Here is an 18,669-nt window from a genome sequence, read left to right as displayed (position 1 = left end):
AAAGTGGGAATAATAATAGCACCTACCTCCAGGATTGTTGTAAGGATAAAATAATATAACATTAGTGAAACACTTTGCAAACCTTAAAGCACTGTCAATGCTAGCTATTATTATTAGCAGTATTATTATGGATTATTAGATGGGTAGGCATGTACAGACAATGATTCATATAGAAAACACCTGGGGATTTTAGTGGAAAGTAAGCTCACTAGGAATTTCCGTAGGTGATGTTATTATGTCCTTAAAACTGCCCTGACTTTTGGTTCATACTGTTCATAAAAATGCTTTGTCTTTAGTGTTATTACATAGTTAGAAAGGGCCTAATAAGCTATTTTGTCTAGTCTATTCATGAACAAAAATTCCACCTTTCGACAATAATAATAACAGAAATGCCTGCTGACATTTATACTGTGCATTTATACCTTATAAAGTTTGCTAAGTGTTTGTGCACATCATCTCATTTAATATATCATTTCATTTCACAAATTCCCAAAGGAATGGACACTCAGTCTTCACTTGGAGACCCCTAGGGAAGAGAGAACCTGGTGTTTCTCAAGGTAGTGCATTATTCTTTTGGACAGTTCTAATTGTTAGGGGGAGTCTCCCTTTCCACTCTTACTTTAAGCCTAAATCCACTTCATTCCACTTTCTACTCACTGCTTCCAGTTTTTGCTCTCTAGGGCCAAGCAGAAACTCTCCACTACATACTCGCTCTTCAGATACGTGAAGACAGCTATCCTGTCTGCAGAATTTTCTATTATTCTTCTATTGTCCCAGCTAAATATCCTCAGCTCCGTTAACTGATCCTAATGTGGCCTGGTCTTCAGTCCTTTCACTGTCCCAATCACTTCACCCGAGGCACTCTTTTTCTTTTTTTTTTTCTTTTTTTTTATACCCCTTCCCCCAATCTGCCCTCCCTTCTATCACCCCTCCCTCTCTTATCCCCTTCCCCCTTACGTTCCTGTAGGGTAAGATAGATTTCCATGCCCAATTGGGTGTGTATGTTATTCCCTCAAGCCAAATCTGATGAGAGTACAGTTCACTCATTTCTTCTCACCTCCCCTCTCTTCCCCTCCACTGTAAAAGCTTTTTCTTGCCTCTTTGATGTGAGATAATTTACCCCTGTTCTACCTCTCCCTTTCTCCTTCTCCCAGTACATTCCTCTCTCACCCCTTAATTTTCTTTTTTAGATATCATCCCTTCATATTCAACTCATCCTGTGCCCTCTGTCTATATATATATATTCCCTTCAACTACCCTAATAATGAGAAAGATCTCATGAGTTACAAATATCATTTTTCCATGTAGAAATGTAGGCAGTTCAGCTTTAATGAGTTTTTTATGATTTCTCTTTCCTGTTTACCTTTTCATGCTTCTCTTGAGTCTTGTATTTGAAAGTCAGTTTTTCTATTTAACTCTGGTTTCTCAAGAATGCATTAAATTCCTCTGCATCATTGAATGTCAATTTTTTCCCCCTCATTGATTACACTCAGTTTTGCTGGGTAGGTGATTCTTGGTTTTGATCCTAGCTCCTTCAACTGCTGGTATGTCATATTTCAAGCCCTCCAGTCCCTTAATGTAAAAGCTGCTAAATCTTGTGTTATCTGATTGTGTTTCCACAATACTTGAATTGTTTCTTTCTGACTACTTGGCAATATTTTCTCCTTGACCTGGGAGCTCTGGAATTTGGCTATAATATTTCTAAGAGTTTTCCTTTTTTGGATCTCTTTCAGGAGGTGATTAATGGATTCTTTCAATTTATATTTTACCTTCTGGTTCTAGAATATTAGGGCAGTTTTCCTTGATAATTTCTTTTCTTTCTTTTTTTTTTTTTGGTGAGGCAATTGGGGTTAAGTGACTTGCCCAGGGTCATACAGCTAGTAAGTGTCATGTGTCTGAGACTGGATTTGAACTCAGGTCCTTCTGACTTCAAGGCCAGAGCTTTATCCACTGTGCCACCTAGCTGCCCCGATAATTTCTTAAAAGATGATGTCTGGGCTCTTTTTTGATCATGAGTTCCAGATAGTCCAGTAATTTTTAAATTATCTCTCCTAGATCTATTTTCCAGGTCAGTTGTTTTTCCAATGAGATATTTCACATTGTCTTCTATTTTTTCATTCTTTTGGTTTTGTTTTATAATTTGTTGTTTTTTCATAGAGTCATTAGCTTCCATTTTCTCCATTTTAATTTTTTAAAAATTATTTTCCTCAGTGAGCTTTTGGACCTCCTTTTCCATTTGCCCAGTTCTGCTTTTTAAGGCATTCTTCTTCTCATTGGCTTTTTGGACCTCTTTTGTCATTTGGTCTAGTCTATTTTTTTAAGGTATTATTTTCTTCAGCATTTTTTTGGGTCTCCTTTTGCAAGCTGTTGACTTGTTTTTCATGATTTTCTTGCATCACTAATTTCTCTTCCCAATTTTTCATCTACTTCTCTTACTTGGTTTTCAAAATCCTTTTTGAGCTCTTCCATGGCCTGAGACCAGTGGGGGCTTTGGATGTAGGAGCCCTGACTTTGTTGTCTTCTTCTGTTGTATGTTTTGATCTTCCTTGTCACTAAAGTAAGATTTTATAGTCTGAGTTTTTTTCCCTCTCTTTGCTCATTTTCCCAGCCAGTCACTTGACTTTGTAACTCTTTGTTAAGGTGGGCTCTGCTTCCAGTGTGGAGGGTATACTGTCCCAAGCTTCAGGGGTTTTGTGCAGCTGTTTTCAGAGATACTTCTAGGGACCTGTAAGTTTTCAGTTCTTCCAAGGTGCTATGATCTAAGGAAAGGTGTTTACTCCTCTCCTGGCTTGTGCTCTGGTCTGTAAGTGAACATATGCTCTCTTTTCTGTCCTGTAAATGAGAGGAGGGTTCCTTCTCCCCTGCTGTGACAAGCTCTGTTCTGCCAGCGCTCCTCCTCGCCCCAGGACCACCATCCAGTAATGGACACAGATCCAAGCTCAAGCAAAGCAAGAGAATCCTACCTCAGAGCCAACAAAGAGATCCCTGCAATCCCCCTCTGATTGGCCACTTGATCCCCCCACCATCTGTGGGCTGAGAGCTCTGGAAGCAGTTGCTGCTGCTGTGACTGCTGCCCTGGGGCTGTGCTAGGGTCAGGGCTGGACCATTCTCCTCTCTCACACAGGTCCGACAGACCTTTACCACTGACGTTCTAAGTTGTCTTTGGCATTTGTGGGTTGAGAAGTCTGGAAACCACCACAGCTCCCCCTGATTCAGTCCTCTGAAGCCTGCTCCAGGTTTACTGAGGCCCAGTCTTTGCCTGTGCGGCCCACGCCGAACTGTGCTCCTCTCCCTGCCTGGTGCAACAAACCTTTTCTGCTGAACTTCCAGGTTGTCTTGGGCTGGAAATTTGTTTCACTCTGTCTTTTTGTGGGTTCTGCTGCTCTAGAATTTGTTTAGAGTCACTTTTTACAAGTATTTGGAGGAGTTTGTGGGAGAGCTCAAGCGAGTCTTTGCTTTTACTCTGCCATCTTGGCTCCCCCCCCCCTTTCTCTTTTAATGCAATTGGTACAGTGGATAGAACACTGAGTCTGAAGTCAGGAGGACCTGAGTTCAAATCCAGCCTCAGACACTAGCTGTGTGATCCTGGGCAAGTCACTTAATCCTGTTTGCCACAGTTTCCTCATCTGTAAAATGAGCTGGAGAAGGAAATGGCAAACCACTCCAGTATCTTTGCCAAGAAAACCCCAAATGGGGTCACAAACAGTTGGACACCACTGAATGACAACAAGATCACATCAGCTGTTTTAGGTTGTTACAAGGATAAAATGAAAATATTTGTGAAGCATGTTATAAACTTTAAAGTGCTATATAAGTTGATATTATTATTTTAGCTAGGTAGACAAGGTTACTTTGCTTGGATACACCTGTGTAATATTTTTCCTAACTTTACAAGGTTGAAGTTACAAAGTTAGCCCTTCAGATGCTGTTTCCTACTAGGTGACACCTTTGGTTGGGTGGCTGCCACCAGGTGACAATGTTGGCAGTGCCTGAATTTGCTGACTGTGCGTTGCTTTGGTGCCAAAATGGCTAGACTTCTCACAGGAATAGAGAATAGACTGGATAGGATTGAGTCAACTCAGTCTTTTCTATAAAAATGGAATACTTTATTAAAATCATCACTATTAACTAATTAATATTAACAATGTTATTAGCATAGTGCCTGGCACAGGGTAGGGGTTTAATTAATACTTGTTGACTTGTTACTTCTTATTTTTCAACTGTGTCTGATTCTTTGTGACCCCATTTGGGGTTTTCTTGGCAAAGATACTGGAGTGGTTTGCCATTTCCTTCTCCAGCTCATTTTACAGATGAGTAAACTGAGGCAAACAGAATTAAGTGACTTGCCCAGGGTCACACAGCTAGTAAATGTCTGAGGCTGGATTTGAACTCAGGCCTAGCCTATCCAATGCGCCACCTCACTGTGACTTGTTACTTGTTGATATGTAATTTGTAGCAATATTTGCCAAAATACTAATATGATATCTTTCTCCATAACCTATAATCTGTAACAGCATATTTTAGTAAGAATAGCTCTGGAATTAGAGTCCAGAGGACTTTGTTTTCAGTCTTGCCTCTGATGCTTAATAGCTGTGTGACCCTGGACAAGTTACATAACCTATCTCAGCCTCAGCTTCTTCATCTATAAATTCTTATAATAATGGCACTTACCTCCTAGGGTGGTTGTGAGGATCTGATGAGATAATATATGTAAGTGTTTTTACAAACTTCAAAGCTCTGTATAGATGTTAATATTGTTATCACTACTACTGTGTATCACCATTCAACTGCGGAACTGGGCTTGGAAGCTTCTTGCTGGGGGAATGAGGAGGTTTAGTTTAGTTTTAATCTTTAAAATACTTTTTAGCCCTAAATTTTATGATCCTTTGACTGTCAATCAGGAGAGCCAATTGACTTCAACGTGCCCAGTAGAGTATGTTACAGTATTCTGATATCACAATTAGGCATTTTGAAGACCCTCTTATGTGCTTCCTTTTCCAATATCCCATCATATTAAGTAATCTCTTAAGTTTATATCCTTAAGATTTTCTTAAGTTTCTTTTCTTCCCTCTCTAGCAGCCTTTAAGCACGCTCATTCACTCCCATAGCATCAGCCATGTGCTGCCTACATATATGTGTTTTCTAGCCCTATGCAAATGTGTATGAGAGCAAGGACTGTCTTGTTTTTTCTCTTTGTAATACTGGGAGCTTAGCACAGTGCTTTGCACATAATAAGTGCTTAGGGAATGCTTTCTCATTCATTTATTCAACTATACCTTTATAAGTATGACTCTTCTAATCAAGTCCAATTGCTATGTTGATATACTGTATTATACAAGGTTCTACTGGGCACATACAAGTTAAATGGTTCTGGTTAATTGTTGTAGGATCATAACATTAAAAAGTTAAAAAGTTAAAAAGGACATTAGAGAGATCAAGTCTATTATCCCCTTGTCACATCCACCTCCAGCCAAGAAATGTGGCAAATCTAGAGGCAAATCACTATATCAAAACACATGTGGTTTCTAGAAGGATATAAATTCCCTGAAGGCAGGGGTAGTTTTATTGTTTCATCTTTTGTTTTGGTTTGTTTTTTTCACCCTAGCACTTAGCACATGCCTTACACATAGTAGGTACTCAACAAATGCTTCCTGAATTGAATTGATTAATTAAGCAGTTAATACTGTGGTTGATTCAGAACCTAGACTAGGATCACAGGATTTTGAAGTCAACTTTTTGTGATTGAGACTGGGCAGCTAGTTGGCGCAGTGGATAGAGCATAGGGCCTGAAGTCAGAAGGACCCGAGTTCAAATCCAGCCTCAGACACATAACACTCACTAGCTGTGTGACTCTGGGCAAGTCACTTTACCCCAATTGCCTCACCAGAAAAAAAAAAAAATCACCTCCCTGAGGTCAGTGGTAACTGTTTGAAGCTCCCTCTTCTTGCTTCATAGGCATTTCTGTTTTAGTACCCACAGATTTGCTTTTCACCAGCCTCATTGTGTTAGATTAAAACATCACCTAACTTTAGTATTTTCCATGTAAGGAAGCATCAGTTTAATTTTTCCAATGTGGGCATTAGTTGGGAGTGGGCTGATGAACAATAAATTATTCTGAAAAGACAGCAGGTATGTACATTGGCATGGCAACAAACCCAGCCACATGTAGTGTGGAAGGATAACATGAAACCAGGGGATTGGTTTCTTCTCATCCTATTTCTGAAAACAATAGTCAGCAAGCATTCATTAAGCACTTACTATGTGCCAGGCACTGTGCTAAACACAGGGGATACAAAGAGGGGCAGAAATGGGGTGCCTGCCCTCAAGGAGATTACCTTCTAATGGAAGAAACTATGCAAACAACTATATGTTCAAATCACTTCACCTCTTTTAGCCTGAGCCTCATCTATAAAATGAGGTGTTTGGATCATCATAATATCTCATAATCATTAATTTTTACATCATTAATCACATAATATCTCATAATATTTGCATCATTTTGTGTGTCAAATATATTTTTAACTGTACGGTTTGTACTTTAAGACTTTTGTACTACCAAAGCAGAGTTAAAAATAAAAGGATAATTAAACAGTCTTTTTGGTTTGTTTTTCTGAATTTTCTGAACCATATTTTAATTTGATTTTAGTTTTTTGTGTTCCTGTCGTATCTGTAGGGCAGGGAATATGTCTTATTCATCTTTGTATCCCCAGCTCACCCCTGAACCTAGCACAGTGAACAGGCTGTAACAAGTGAATTTGAATGGGGAAAAAATATCACTTCTTTATTTCAATAGAATCGGTTTCCTTTGTAATTCTCTATGCATTTTATTTTATGCATTTAAAAATAATATTCTGAGAAGGAATCCATAGGCTTCGCTAGATTGCCAAAGAGATACATGATACAAGAAAGATTAAGAACTTCTGTTTTAAATGAAACCACCTTAATGAGGTCCACGTGGCATGTAAGCAGTAAACTTGGTATAGAAGTAACTAAAAATTCCTCTGTAGGAGAATGGTGATTTATCAGAGATGGTGTGTGTGTGTGTGTGTGTGTGTGTGTGTGTGTGTGGCTGTTGATGGTCATGGTGGGGTGTTTAAATGTGGAAACTGGTTGACACGTCATGCTACTTTTGTCACTGGGCAGACAACAACATTGTGTTTAAAGCCATTTTTTTTTTTGTTTCTCTTTCAGGAGGAGTTTTATTTGAAGAACTTTTTTAAAAGAGACCGAAAACTTAGGAGATATGCGAAGCCAATTACCCAAGGAAATATTTTCTTAAATCTTTTGTGCCATTTCTGCCCTGGGTGTGTGTCTAAGATTCTAAAATGGAACACCGTTGCTATACTAGATGCCAGGTTCCGTGTGTCAGCTCGATAACTGGTTTTGCCCCTTATGCCTTATGGAAAGTTTATTAATTTTCAAGAAAGGCAAGATTTGGTAGTATTTTAACTTGATAGCCTCTTCCTTTGCCCTTGTGTATATAACTCAAGTTTTCTCATTTCAGTAATGTATATGTACAGTGGGAATATTAATGTACAGTTTGAGATTGTGCTTTTTTTCTCTGTGTCTCTTTGTTAACTCCACCCCATTTTCTCCTCTTTTATTTTTTGTCTGTCGGGGAAGGGGCAGTGGGCATCACCAGTCTCATTGTCACAGAAGTGATTGGCAGTAATGTCAGCATGCTTCTCTCCCACCTTCATCATAATCACGTTTCATCCCTAGATTACCAGTGACTTCCTTTTAGCAGTGACTTAAATTTGACAACAATCCCATTTTCATGATTAAAAATGGACTTCAAGCCCATCGAACAAAATGTTATTGTTTTGACAGCTCAAGGCCCAGACAAGCCTCCAATGTAAGATGAGGGACTGTAACTTCTTCCAAGCTTTTTTCATGGTGTAGGTGATGGCCATTAGGTGATGATAAATATTCACATGATGCTGCTTATAAAGCCTTGCAAGTGTGTTCATAGCAGGCAAAGGCAGACAGTCTGGGAGGAGCAGCGATGGAATGAGCCAGACAAAACCTGTCATTACTTTGAGTTTTGCTATTTAGACTGAGTGTTTCCAGATCTCTATCACCCTCCTTAAAATAATTTAAAAAGAAGAAACAAATCTACCATCAGCTTCCCAAAAGAACACCTCTGTGTCAATGGGCTTTTAAGTATTACTGTAAATATATCTAGCCATAAAGTTAAGATTTTACCAATCTTTCAGATGACTGGTAGATTTAATTTTGCCTCAATTTTTTTTTCGTCTTATTTTCAAGGCAGTATGGTGCAATGCTTAGAGAGCTGGCCTTGGCCTCAGGAGGAGCTGGTTCAAATTTCACCTCTTATACATACTGGCTGTGTGATCAGAAGAGAGTCACTTTATCTCTCAGCGCTCCCAGTAATTCTCTTAAGGCTATAAATGGCAGAAAAATATAGATCTGCACTGATGGAGGAAATTTCCTCACTGGGAGCTGAAATCTCAGGTCCAGTCCAAAATTTGTCAATTTTCTAACAAATCTGAAAGATAAGTCTGCATGTGGGTATATATTGGATACATAATCTAAGAGGATTTAATTGTGGAAATAAACCTCCCTGAGTTCCAGAAAATCTTGATATAGGATTTTTTTTTTGAGAGTGTAAATATTTTTTATTAGGCTGAGATTTTAAAGTCTTAGTTTTTGTTAAGTTAAAAATCATTATTAATTATTAATGATTTAAAATATTACATTCCAGTATGGAGAAGAATCACAATGTAAGGCATTTCAAAAGCTTTAATAATTTTATTCAGGTCTAAGAACTTTTTAGCAACACAGTGGGCAAGAAAATACACTGATATCTAAAACTATATTAAAATGGAAAGCACATTTTTGAGGTATTTTCTAAAATGAGCAGTTTTGGTTTGGTTATCTTATAGTTATGCCAAAAGTTATGCACCCCATACATCAATCATGTGAACATTTTTGTTGGTTTCTTGTGTCCGATGATAATTCTTAAGTGTTTCCGAAGCAGAGGATGTTTACAAGAGCTTCTATTTCCTTCCTTTTGAGGGGGAGGAATTCCCAATGCAAGCTTATAGAATGACACTAACTATTGTTATCTTGTGTAAAATTTGTAAAGGTAATTTTGCATCATTTTGTGTGTCAAATATATTTTTAACTGTACGGTTTGTACTTTAAGACTTTTGTACTACCAAAGCAGAGTTAAAAATAAAAGGATAATTAAACAGTCTTTTTGGTTTGTTTTTCTGAATATTTCCACTTAAGATTCTCAAATGCCTCCTCATGGCATGGAGATTCTCAAAGACTGCCAAGGCAACCCAGACACTGGTTGGTCCTGCCATGCTGGAAAGGGCCTAGCGTTGGGTCATCTCTGGGCCATCTCTGGGCCAGCCTGGCTAATTTGGAGAGGCTCATCACCAGAAAGTTGATCCTGGGGGAAGATTTCTTCAGCCACAGCGACTCTTGAAGGCCTACTCAGTGACCCCTTATGGGGTTAGGATGAGGTGATTGCACCAAGGACATCACAGATCCTTCAAGTCAAGTAGCCTATTTCTTAAGCTGCTCCATTAGAATTTTTACTTTTCTGGCTTGGTTTTAGTTTTAAATTTGTATTTATTTCACCTTTGGCTTGGAATCACATGGAGTCCTTAAAAATAGGGTTAGTAACAGCTAACTAGTAAAAACTAACTCCATACATATTTCTGCTAAGGTTGGATGATAGGAGCTGGTAATTTTTCTTTTCAATTTGGCTTTTACTTTTTTTTTTTAACTTATTTACTCTAAGATTGAGTGGCTGGGGTTGAGTTGCGACTCTGTGCTATCTCAGTCCTCATAATTCAGATGAAGAAGCTTCTGGATCACTAATAGATGAATAGCTCCAGGTTTCTACTCATTCCGCAAAATGGGAGTTGTCTGTTGACCTTCTCTTCTGTGTACAGCCAAATATATAGCACTGCCAATTACCTGAACTCTCTCTACTCAATAGCTCCTGGTTCAGGAGTACTTCACCTGGCGTCGAAGGACTCCCAAGGGGTCTGTGGATAGATTTTGGGGGTCCAAGAACTTTTTTTTTTAATTTGAAAAAAATAATTAAAAAAAATTGAAAATGATTTCAATATAATAAGTTTCCTTATTTTATGCTTTAAACACGTTACTCTGAGCAAGGGTCCATAGGCTTCAGCAGACTGCCAAAGGGAGCCATGACACAAAAAAGTTAAGAACCTGTGCCCCAGACACACCTGCAACTGCTTTCAAGGCCCTGTTATTAGAGATAATCCCTTCTGACTCTTCCACATTTCCTTGCCCCATCTTATGGGATCATAAATTCAGGAGGGGTGTGAGGCTCAAATAGTGGAGGTAAAACACTTTGCAAAATCTTAAAGCACTATCTAAATACCATTTGTTGCTGTTGTTAGTCTACAGTCACCAAGACTTAGAGCTGGTGATGACTTATTCCTTGAGCTTTCTGCTGCACTTCTATTGCTCAAGCAAAGAGGTATGTTGGTAAATGTTTAACAATCAGGCTCGCCAGGAAAAAAAAAAGCACACATACACACTTTTAATAATCTGCTTTAAAGTTTAGACAATCAACAAAATAATCCTTGTTTTGCGGCAATGTGCATAATGAAAATTTGACACGAGTTGTGCTTGTTAGAGCTGGTTCCAGCACAACTCTATATTGATGTTATGATCTTTTGGATCGTAGATCAGGGCCATGTGTTCCAACCCCCTCATTTTACAGATGAGGCAGCTGAGGCCCGGAGAAGGTAAGTGATTTGCCCGGGGCCACATAGGTAGCAAGAATCAGATCCCTAGATAGTATTCCTTCCCCTATATCTTGCCATTTCTCTCACCGTGCTTTTGTACATCAAATGGGAAATGAAGTAGTGACATGCTTACGTCCTGTTGAACCCAATGGAATGAGGGGTAGGTAGGTTTGGGGAGCTGTGGACTGGAAATTTCCTAGCAACCTTGCTTTTGCCTCAGGGTTTGCTACAGAAAAAAGGACCCTTATCTTCAGGTCTTTGTCCAGAGAAGGGAAGCAAGAGAAGCAAGGAGGCAGAAATATTCCTGGGTCCAAAATGCCCTCTTTCCATTTTATCTGCAGGGAATCTTTGAGGAAAAGCCACTCACAGCACCTCCTTATTCTGATTTTCTGATATGATTTGCTATATAGAGTTAGGGAGAGAGAAAAGATTGGGTGCTGATGGAAATGTGGGAGAGCAGGCACTCATCGGTGACATGAAAGCAGCTGCAAAGCCTTACGCCAGGGGTGGGGAACCTGCGGCCCTTGAGGCCACCTCGAGGTCGCAGGTTCCCCACCCCCGCCTTAGACAAATGGGCCCTACACCCCATTATTTTCATTATCATCATCTAAGACTAACCAAGTCAGACAAGTCATCCTGGGGACTCTGTTGGAATCATCTAAATCTCAATCGTGGAATGGTTCTCCTACGTCTATGTGGCTGGCAGCAAAGTGAGTCCAAACTTACACCTCTGGCTAGTTTAGGGAGCTTAGTTTGCCTTGCGTATAGAGTAGGTACTCCTCTAAACCTAAGTAATGCTCCTAAGCCTAGAGGTGGGCTGAGGGAACCCTAGAAATTTTGGCATTAGTCCTTAACAAGAAAGTTCAAATATCCCTTGGAAGGTCCTTAACTTTATGATTTTTCTCTATTTAGGATTTTTTCTTTCTTTTTTTTTTTAAGTGTAAATGGTGGAATGGAAAAATGATTTAAGATTAATTTCTCTCCTAGCTCTGCTACCCAATATTAATATTTATTTTTATGTATTCTACAGTGAATAGTTTGCTGGACTGCGAATCAGGATGAGGTGGGTTCAGATCTTGCTTCTGTCAATTTATGTGTGACTGTGGTTAAGTTGGGGCAGCTAAGAAGTGGGATGGATAGAGTGCTGGGTCTGGAGTTAGGAAGACCAGAGTTCAAATCTCTCCTGACACTTATTGGCTGTGTGGCCCTGGGCAAGTCGCTTAACTCTGTTTACCTCAATTTTCTTATCTGTAAAATGAGCTGGATAAGGAAACTTCAAAACACTCCAGTATATTTGCCAAGAAAAACCCCCCAAAAGAGGTCACAAAGAGTCAGACACAACTGAAAATGACAAAACAACAACATGGTTAAGTCACTTAAGTTGTCAACCTCAATTTCCTCATCTGTACCATGTGGGTATTAATAGCTATAGTGTCTCCAGAGTTGCTGTGAGATTCAAATGAAATTATTATAGGTAAATAACTTTGTAAAATTTAGAATACTATGTGAATGTTAATATTCCATTCCCCTCTCTTTTTTCTGTAAGCCCTAGTTACTTACCAGTAGGGAAGGGGGGGGAGGGACAAACATCTATTAAGTGCCTGTTGTGTGCCAGGCACTGTGCTAAGCACTTTATACTCATATTACCTCATTTGACTTTCACAACAATCTTGTGAGGTAGGTACTATTATTTTCCCTGTATAATGGGAAAATATACAGTCAAGAAAACTGGCGCAGACAGAGGTTAAGGGACTTACTCACATAGCTAGTAAGTGTCTGAGGCTGGATTTGAACTCAGGTTTTGCTGTTTCCAGTTTCAGTGCCCCTAGCAGCCTACACAATAAGACTGTGCTTCTCTGTGGGTGTATGGCAGACTAGCCAGTGTAAAGTGTCTGTGAGAATACATATCAGGGCCATTTTAGGGATGGGCATTGGAATTAAGAAGGGCATACACCTGAGATCACAATTCTTCGCCTTCCTATAACTGGTTGAATGTAGGTTATTTCAGATGTAAACTGGTGTTCTGTCTACTAGAGCAGGGGTGCTTAACCTTTTAGTGTCTTGGACCCCTTTGGCTGCCTGGAAAAATCTATGAATCTCTTTTTAGAAGAATGTTTTTAAAAGCATAAAATAAAATACATAGGATTACAAAAGAAACCAATCACAATGAAATACAGTTGTCAAAACTTTATTAAAAAAAGTTCGTGGTCCCCAGGTTAAGTCCTACATGCTATGCCAAATATAGTTGGCACAGATATTTTTTGTTCGACTAATCTGCCAACTATATGTGACTTGGATTGGATTTGATTGGCCAATTGATAAGCTTTGTTCACTTTTTTATTTATCCCAGAAATAATGTGTAGAAGGGTATTCTTGGTTGAAATGCAGAGTGGAATTCTACCCCTGGAGCTCATGACAGTTTTCATTTATATATCACTTTATAGTTTACAAAATACTTGCCTCACAACTTACTGAGCTAGGTAGGATTCCTGACTTCGTTTCAGGGCTTAGCTCAAATGCTGTCTTCTACAAGAGGCCCTTTCTGGGCTACAGCTTCCAGTGCCTGCACCTCTAAGGTAGTCTTGTATCTACTGTGTATGGATCATTTTTATACTTGTGTACATGTTGTCTCCACCATTAGAATATAAGCTTCTTGAGGGCAGGGAATCTTTTTGCTTTTTCCTCCCACTCCCTAGGGCTCAGCACAGTGCCTGGCACATTTCAATTGTGTCTCACTCTTTGTGACCCCATTTGGGGTTTTCTTGACAAAGATTCTGGAGTGTTTTGCCATTTCCTTCTCCAGCTCATTTTACAGATGAAGAACTGAGGCAAACAGGGTTAAGTGACTTGTCCAGTGCCCACAGCTGGTAAGTGTCTGAGGCCATATTCGAACTCATGAAGATGAGGCTTCCTGATTCCAAGACCAGTGCTCTATCCATTTCACTCCCTAGCTGCCCCACCTGCCACATAATTGGTGCTTAATAAATGCTTAGTAATTGACTGATTTGGCTAGTTTCCTTATCTTATCTGTAAAATGAAATGGTAATACTAGATGCCCTTTCAGGTTCCTTCTAAAGACCCTAAATCTAGGAACCTGTGGATTTAAGTGATTCTTCCAAGGTCAAATAGCCAGTGACAAAGCCAGGACTCCAACCCAGGGCTCCTCACTCCAAATCCAAAACTGCCACCTTTGGTAAGAAGTAGAAATTTTAGTGGTATTAGGCTGATGGAAACAGGTTACCTGTTTTCTCACAAGTTGACGTCAGAAGAGGCTAGAATGTAAGATAAAAGAGTGTTTTCTTTCTCTCTTCATTGTTTTCTTTGCACTAAAATGTTACCCTTAATTAAGTTGTGACAAGAAACACACAGATTGTAGTATTCTTAATAAGAACTTAAGTAAAAGTTCCCACATTGCATCCTTGTACACTAATTAAAGAAAACATGATTTTGCCTGAATAGACCTATTTCATTTAGGGCTACAGAGGAGGAGAGAGTAACCCTCCCTTTCTCCTTCTCTTTTAGGCTTTTCCCTTCTATAAAAATTAACTGGAGGAGACAATAGAGAAAGGGTTCTAACTTATCAGCCTGAATTTGCTACAAATAAATATGTGGGTTTTGACACCTCATATGTCACTTTTTGTCATGGTGTAGTGGCAAAAGTAGCTTTGGCATCAGAAGACATGAATTCAACTGCTGTCTATGCCACTGACTACTCCTGTGACCTTGGCAAAGACAGCAAAATCACTTCATAGCTTTAGACTTCAGTTTCTTCATCTCTAATATGAAAGTGTCAAACTAGATGCCCTCTAAAGTCCCTTCCCACTAAAATTCTATCCCCACTTAATTTTTAATCCCTAGTGCTAAGAGCTTGCTTGGGAAAGACTGTCTTGATCTCTTGTCCCATCTATAATATGAGAGAGGTAGAAGCCCTCAAAGGCTTGTCTGCAATGCCCTTTACTGCTCTCTGTGGTTTGAAAGGGGAAAACCCCTCAAAGTCTAGAAAAAGTAAAACCTAAATAACTTTGCTAGGATTAAAGGGAACTACTTTTCACCAGTGGAAGAGGGGAACTCAGAAGAGGCATAGGTGACGGATGCATGGTGCATGTTCTCTAAAGAGATCACATTCTGTCCTGCAGTCCAGAGTTGTGAAGTTGCCACCAGCACGTGAATTTCCCCATTCATGAGCTTCCTTGTTAAGTTTCTCAAGCCTGTGCCAGCTATGGACACAGTGTGCATTGGTGGGAGTGTGTGAACCAGGTTCATGGCTGGACTGTTAGGCTTTGACGATCCTTGCTTTTGCCTTGTCTTTATTGAATGTTATGTTATGATTATTCTTACTTTTCCCTTCTCATTTAGTTAATATTTAATGTTTAAGAGGTAATGTTATTAAATAAATGAGACTGTATATTAGTGAGAACTCAGGAGCCGTCGTGAATGTGTATTTCCTCCATACCAGGGTTACCCAAGACTCTAAGAATAAGCTGTATATAAGCATGTGGCCAGTGCTCTGGGGAGCCAACATGATCTGCTAGCATGAATGCAGCCTGGGCATAAGTGAACCAGCCACAGTTCAGGAAAAAAGAACCTAGAAAGAGTTGAAAGGTTGTTGTCACACTCTTTATGGGACTTCCTGGTCATGGCCAAAAAGAGGAAATGTAAGAAAACAGAGAAGAAGAAGATGAAAAGAATTCTTTTCTGGAGAGAATTATTTTAATCATCTTACAAAGAGGATGAAGAGATTTCCTGAGAAGTGACTTTAACTGGCACCCTGAGTGAATTAAATGGTTGGACCGTTCCAGAAGTGAGGAGAAATTATCTCCAACTGCATGGTTGTAACATCCAGCTGAAAGACGACTCTGTGATCTTTCTCACAGCTAGAACACTGCAATTATTTGTTGTGCTGTTAACGTTACATACCTAGAAACTTTGATGTTTATTTAAGCCTAGGAAATTAGGGGTATTGATACATTGAAAGATATGAGCAACTCCTTATTGAAAAAGAAGTAGTTCCAGTTTATCAAATAAGTAATTTTTAACAAATTGGAGGGCTTAGAGATAACTGATGAATTAATAAGAAAAATTACAATTTTAACAATGAGGAAATATCTAAATGTACCCCTGGATCAGGAGGATAGAATGAATGTGGTAAAAAGTCAAGTCGAAGTTTGAGAAGTGACCACCTCTTGTGAGAATGTATTCCCTAAACCAGGGGTACTTAACTTGAAGTCCATAAACTTACTTTTTAAAATAGTTTGATAACATCTATTTCAATATAGTTGTTTTTGTTTATAATCTTTTGTGTCTTATTTTATGCATTTCAATACATTATTTGGAGAAGAGGCCCATGACGAAAATAAATAGATTAAAAACTCATGTTACAATGAAAACAGTATCATTGCCCTAAAATGTAAATGTTCTTATGGATAATGACAAAGACTTTTTAATCCTCTGTTTAAATTTTGCTTGATATTCAGATGTTCTCCATATATGATAACTATGTGAACAATTGTTCTTTTTAGTTCCTCAAATGATTTGTTAAGGGGTTTGTTTCTTCTAGCACATGCTGACAGTCCAATGAATGCTAGGCCAAAGATCTTTTTCCATTAGTTTATTGATTATCTGAAGATATCTTTCTTATATCAAACATATTTGCTGTACCTTAGATATCAAATGTGGATTTCTTTATAAAGAATTATAAGAATTTGTTTTGACCAATAAGTAGTGAAATGGAGCTTAGTTTATCAAAGATTTTCAGTAACTATACCTATCGATAATAATGATGATAATAGGAGACATAGAAACATATAATTTTTTTTTTTTAGGCAATTGGGGTTAAGTGACTTGCCCAGGGTCACACAGCTAGTAAGTGTCAAGTGTTTGGTCTGAGGCCGGATTTGAACTCAGGTCCTCCTGACTTCAGGGCTCTATGCACTGCGCCACCTAGCTGCCCCAGAAACATATAATTCTTAATGATTGGTTAAATTCTCATCTTCATTGTTTGACTCATTATTTAATGAGTATTAAAAGATATATTTTCCTCTTGGTGGTAAAAAAAAAATCCAAACCTTGGTTTTTCTTCCCAAAAGAATCCTTTAGATTTCATTAAATGCAGGAATGATCTTGTTTGCTACCTGTTTGGCTGCTAATAATGTGATAATCTTGAAATCACTCCATCCCAAATTGGTGGATGAAATCTTTGACTCCTCTTCTAGGCACCAACATACTAAGCAAATGGAGAAGATTCTTGTTGATCAGTCATTTCAAATATTAAGTGGCAATAACACAAGAAGACACAAACCAATGCAAGGGTTACCTGTGTTAATACTTGACTATCACAAATCTGCCATTTCTTAACCTCATCATTACTGACCTCTCTGCCACATTTAGCATTGCTGATCATTCTGAACTTCTATAAAGTCTTTCCTCCCTTGGTTTCTGTCGCATTGCATTCACTTGATTTTCCTCCTGATTCTATGTATGTCTCTGTCTTTTTGTACTAGCCAGGTCCTGCCCTCGTCTCCTCTCTCTGTATTTTCTCCCTTGGTGATCTTATCCCTCCCTGTGGCTCATTTCCTCACCTTTCAGACCCTACGCAGCAAAACTTATCAATCTGGCATTTTCCCAGCATGTTCTGCCCTTTCCTGACTCTTTGCTTTTGCTTCTGCCTTTTCCTTCACCTAAAGTGCTCCTCTCAAGCTTTTACCTATGCAGTTCCTACTCTACCACCAAAATTTAACCTAAATGTCATCTTCTCTATGAAGTCTTAACTGTTCTCTCATCAACAAGTGATATGTCCCTCCTTGAACTCCCACAGTACTTTGTACCTGTTAGGACATTTTTAAACCCTACTGTGCATTTAAGTTATTTGTATACATCTTACTTCTCTCCCCCCCCACCCCATAGCACCCAGCACAGAGCTTCACCTAGATCTAGAGTTGGAAGGGATCTCACAGATCAATAGTCATCTGGTTATAGATTAAGAACTGGAAGGGATCTATCATTTTACAGATGAAGAAATCGAGGCACAGAGAGATAAAGTGACTTTGCCCAAGGTCACCCACATAAAGCTGGGATTTGAATGGAAGTTCTTTTACTTCAATGCCAGGGCTCTTTCTACAGCTCTGCACTGCCTTCTTATAATAGCTGTTACTTAAATAGTGCTATAAATACACTATTATCTCATTTCATCCTCCCAATAATTGATAATCCTGGAAATCCATTATCTCCATTTTACAGATGAGGCAACTGAACTCAGAGAGGCTGGGGATTTGCCCATATTCACACAACTGTAAGTGCCAAAGGCTGCATTCAAACCTAGATCTTTCTGGAGGCAGGTCCAGTATTCCATAATCCCTGCTGCCTCTCAATCAATTTTTGTTGAATGAATGAACTTCTATTCCAAATCCCATACTTGACTTTACCAAGCTGTTCTTTCTTACTTCGGGTATACATCTACAATTTTGTCAATGTGGATACTCCTTTCACTAACATTGATTTAGATGATCTTTAAGACTTACTAATCAATTCTTTCTTACTTTAAGGATCTATAATTTTGTCAATGTGGATACTCCTTCCACTAAAATTGATCACAACCCCTTTATAATTTGGTAGATGGTCTTTGAGAGCTGTCTAAATGGCTAAAGTTGTCATTCTCCTGTAGCCAATCAGGACATGAGCCTCATTGAATTTGTCAGGATTGATTTTCAACAGAAGATCAATGAAGACCATCACCAGAAGCATTCCTGAAACCTTTTAAAAAATAGCGTCATAGTTGTAATTTAGCATTCAGGCTTAATGAGATTACTCAAATTATAATGACAATGTCTCTCCCATCCTTCCCCATGTCCTTTACATATCTTTGGAGTTATGTGAAAGCTAAATGGGTCACCTTGGGAAACAGTGGGGTCTACTT

The 18,669-nt window shown here is 38.9% G+C and overlaps 1 protein-coding gene across 2 annotated transcripts in view; it reads left to right on the top strand.

The window, feature by feature from the left end:
* Positions 1-9,220, top strand: part of RELL1 (RELT like 1) — a 69,667-nt gene extending 60,447 nt beyond the window's left edge. For both annotated transcript variants that reach the window (XM_027836311.1, XM_027836312.1), the window contains exon 7: positions 7,192-9,220. The gene's annotated coding sequence lies outside the window, so the exon portion shown is untranslated. The remainder of the gene's footprint in view (positions 1-7,191) is intronic.
* The last annotated feature ends 9,449 nt before the right edge of the window (positions 9,221-18,669 follow it).

This window comes from Vombatus ursinus, unplaced genomic scaffold, assembly GCF_900497805.2.
Source record: "Vombatus ursinus unplaced genomic scaffold, bare-nosed wombat genome assembly UNPS02014818.1, whole genome shotgun sequence".
Taxonomy (NCBI): domain Eukaryota; kingdom Metazoa; phylum Chordata; class Mammalia; order Diprotodontia; family Vombatidae; genus Vombatus; species Vombatus ursinus.
The sequence above is the reverse complement of the archived record's forward strand: the minus strand, read 5'-3'. Positions and strand labels throughout refer to the sequence as shown.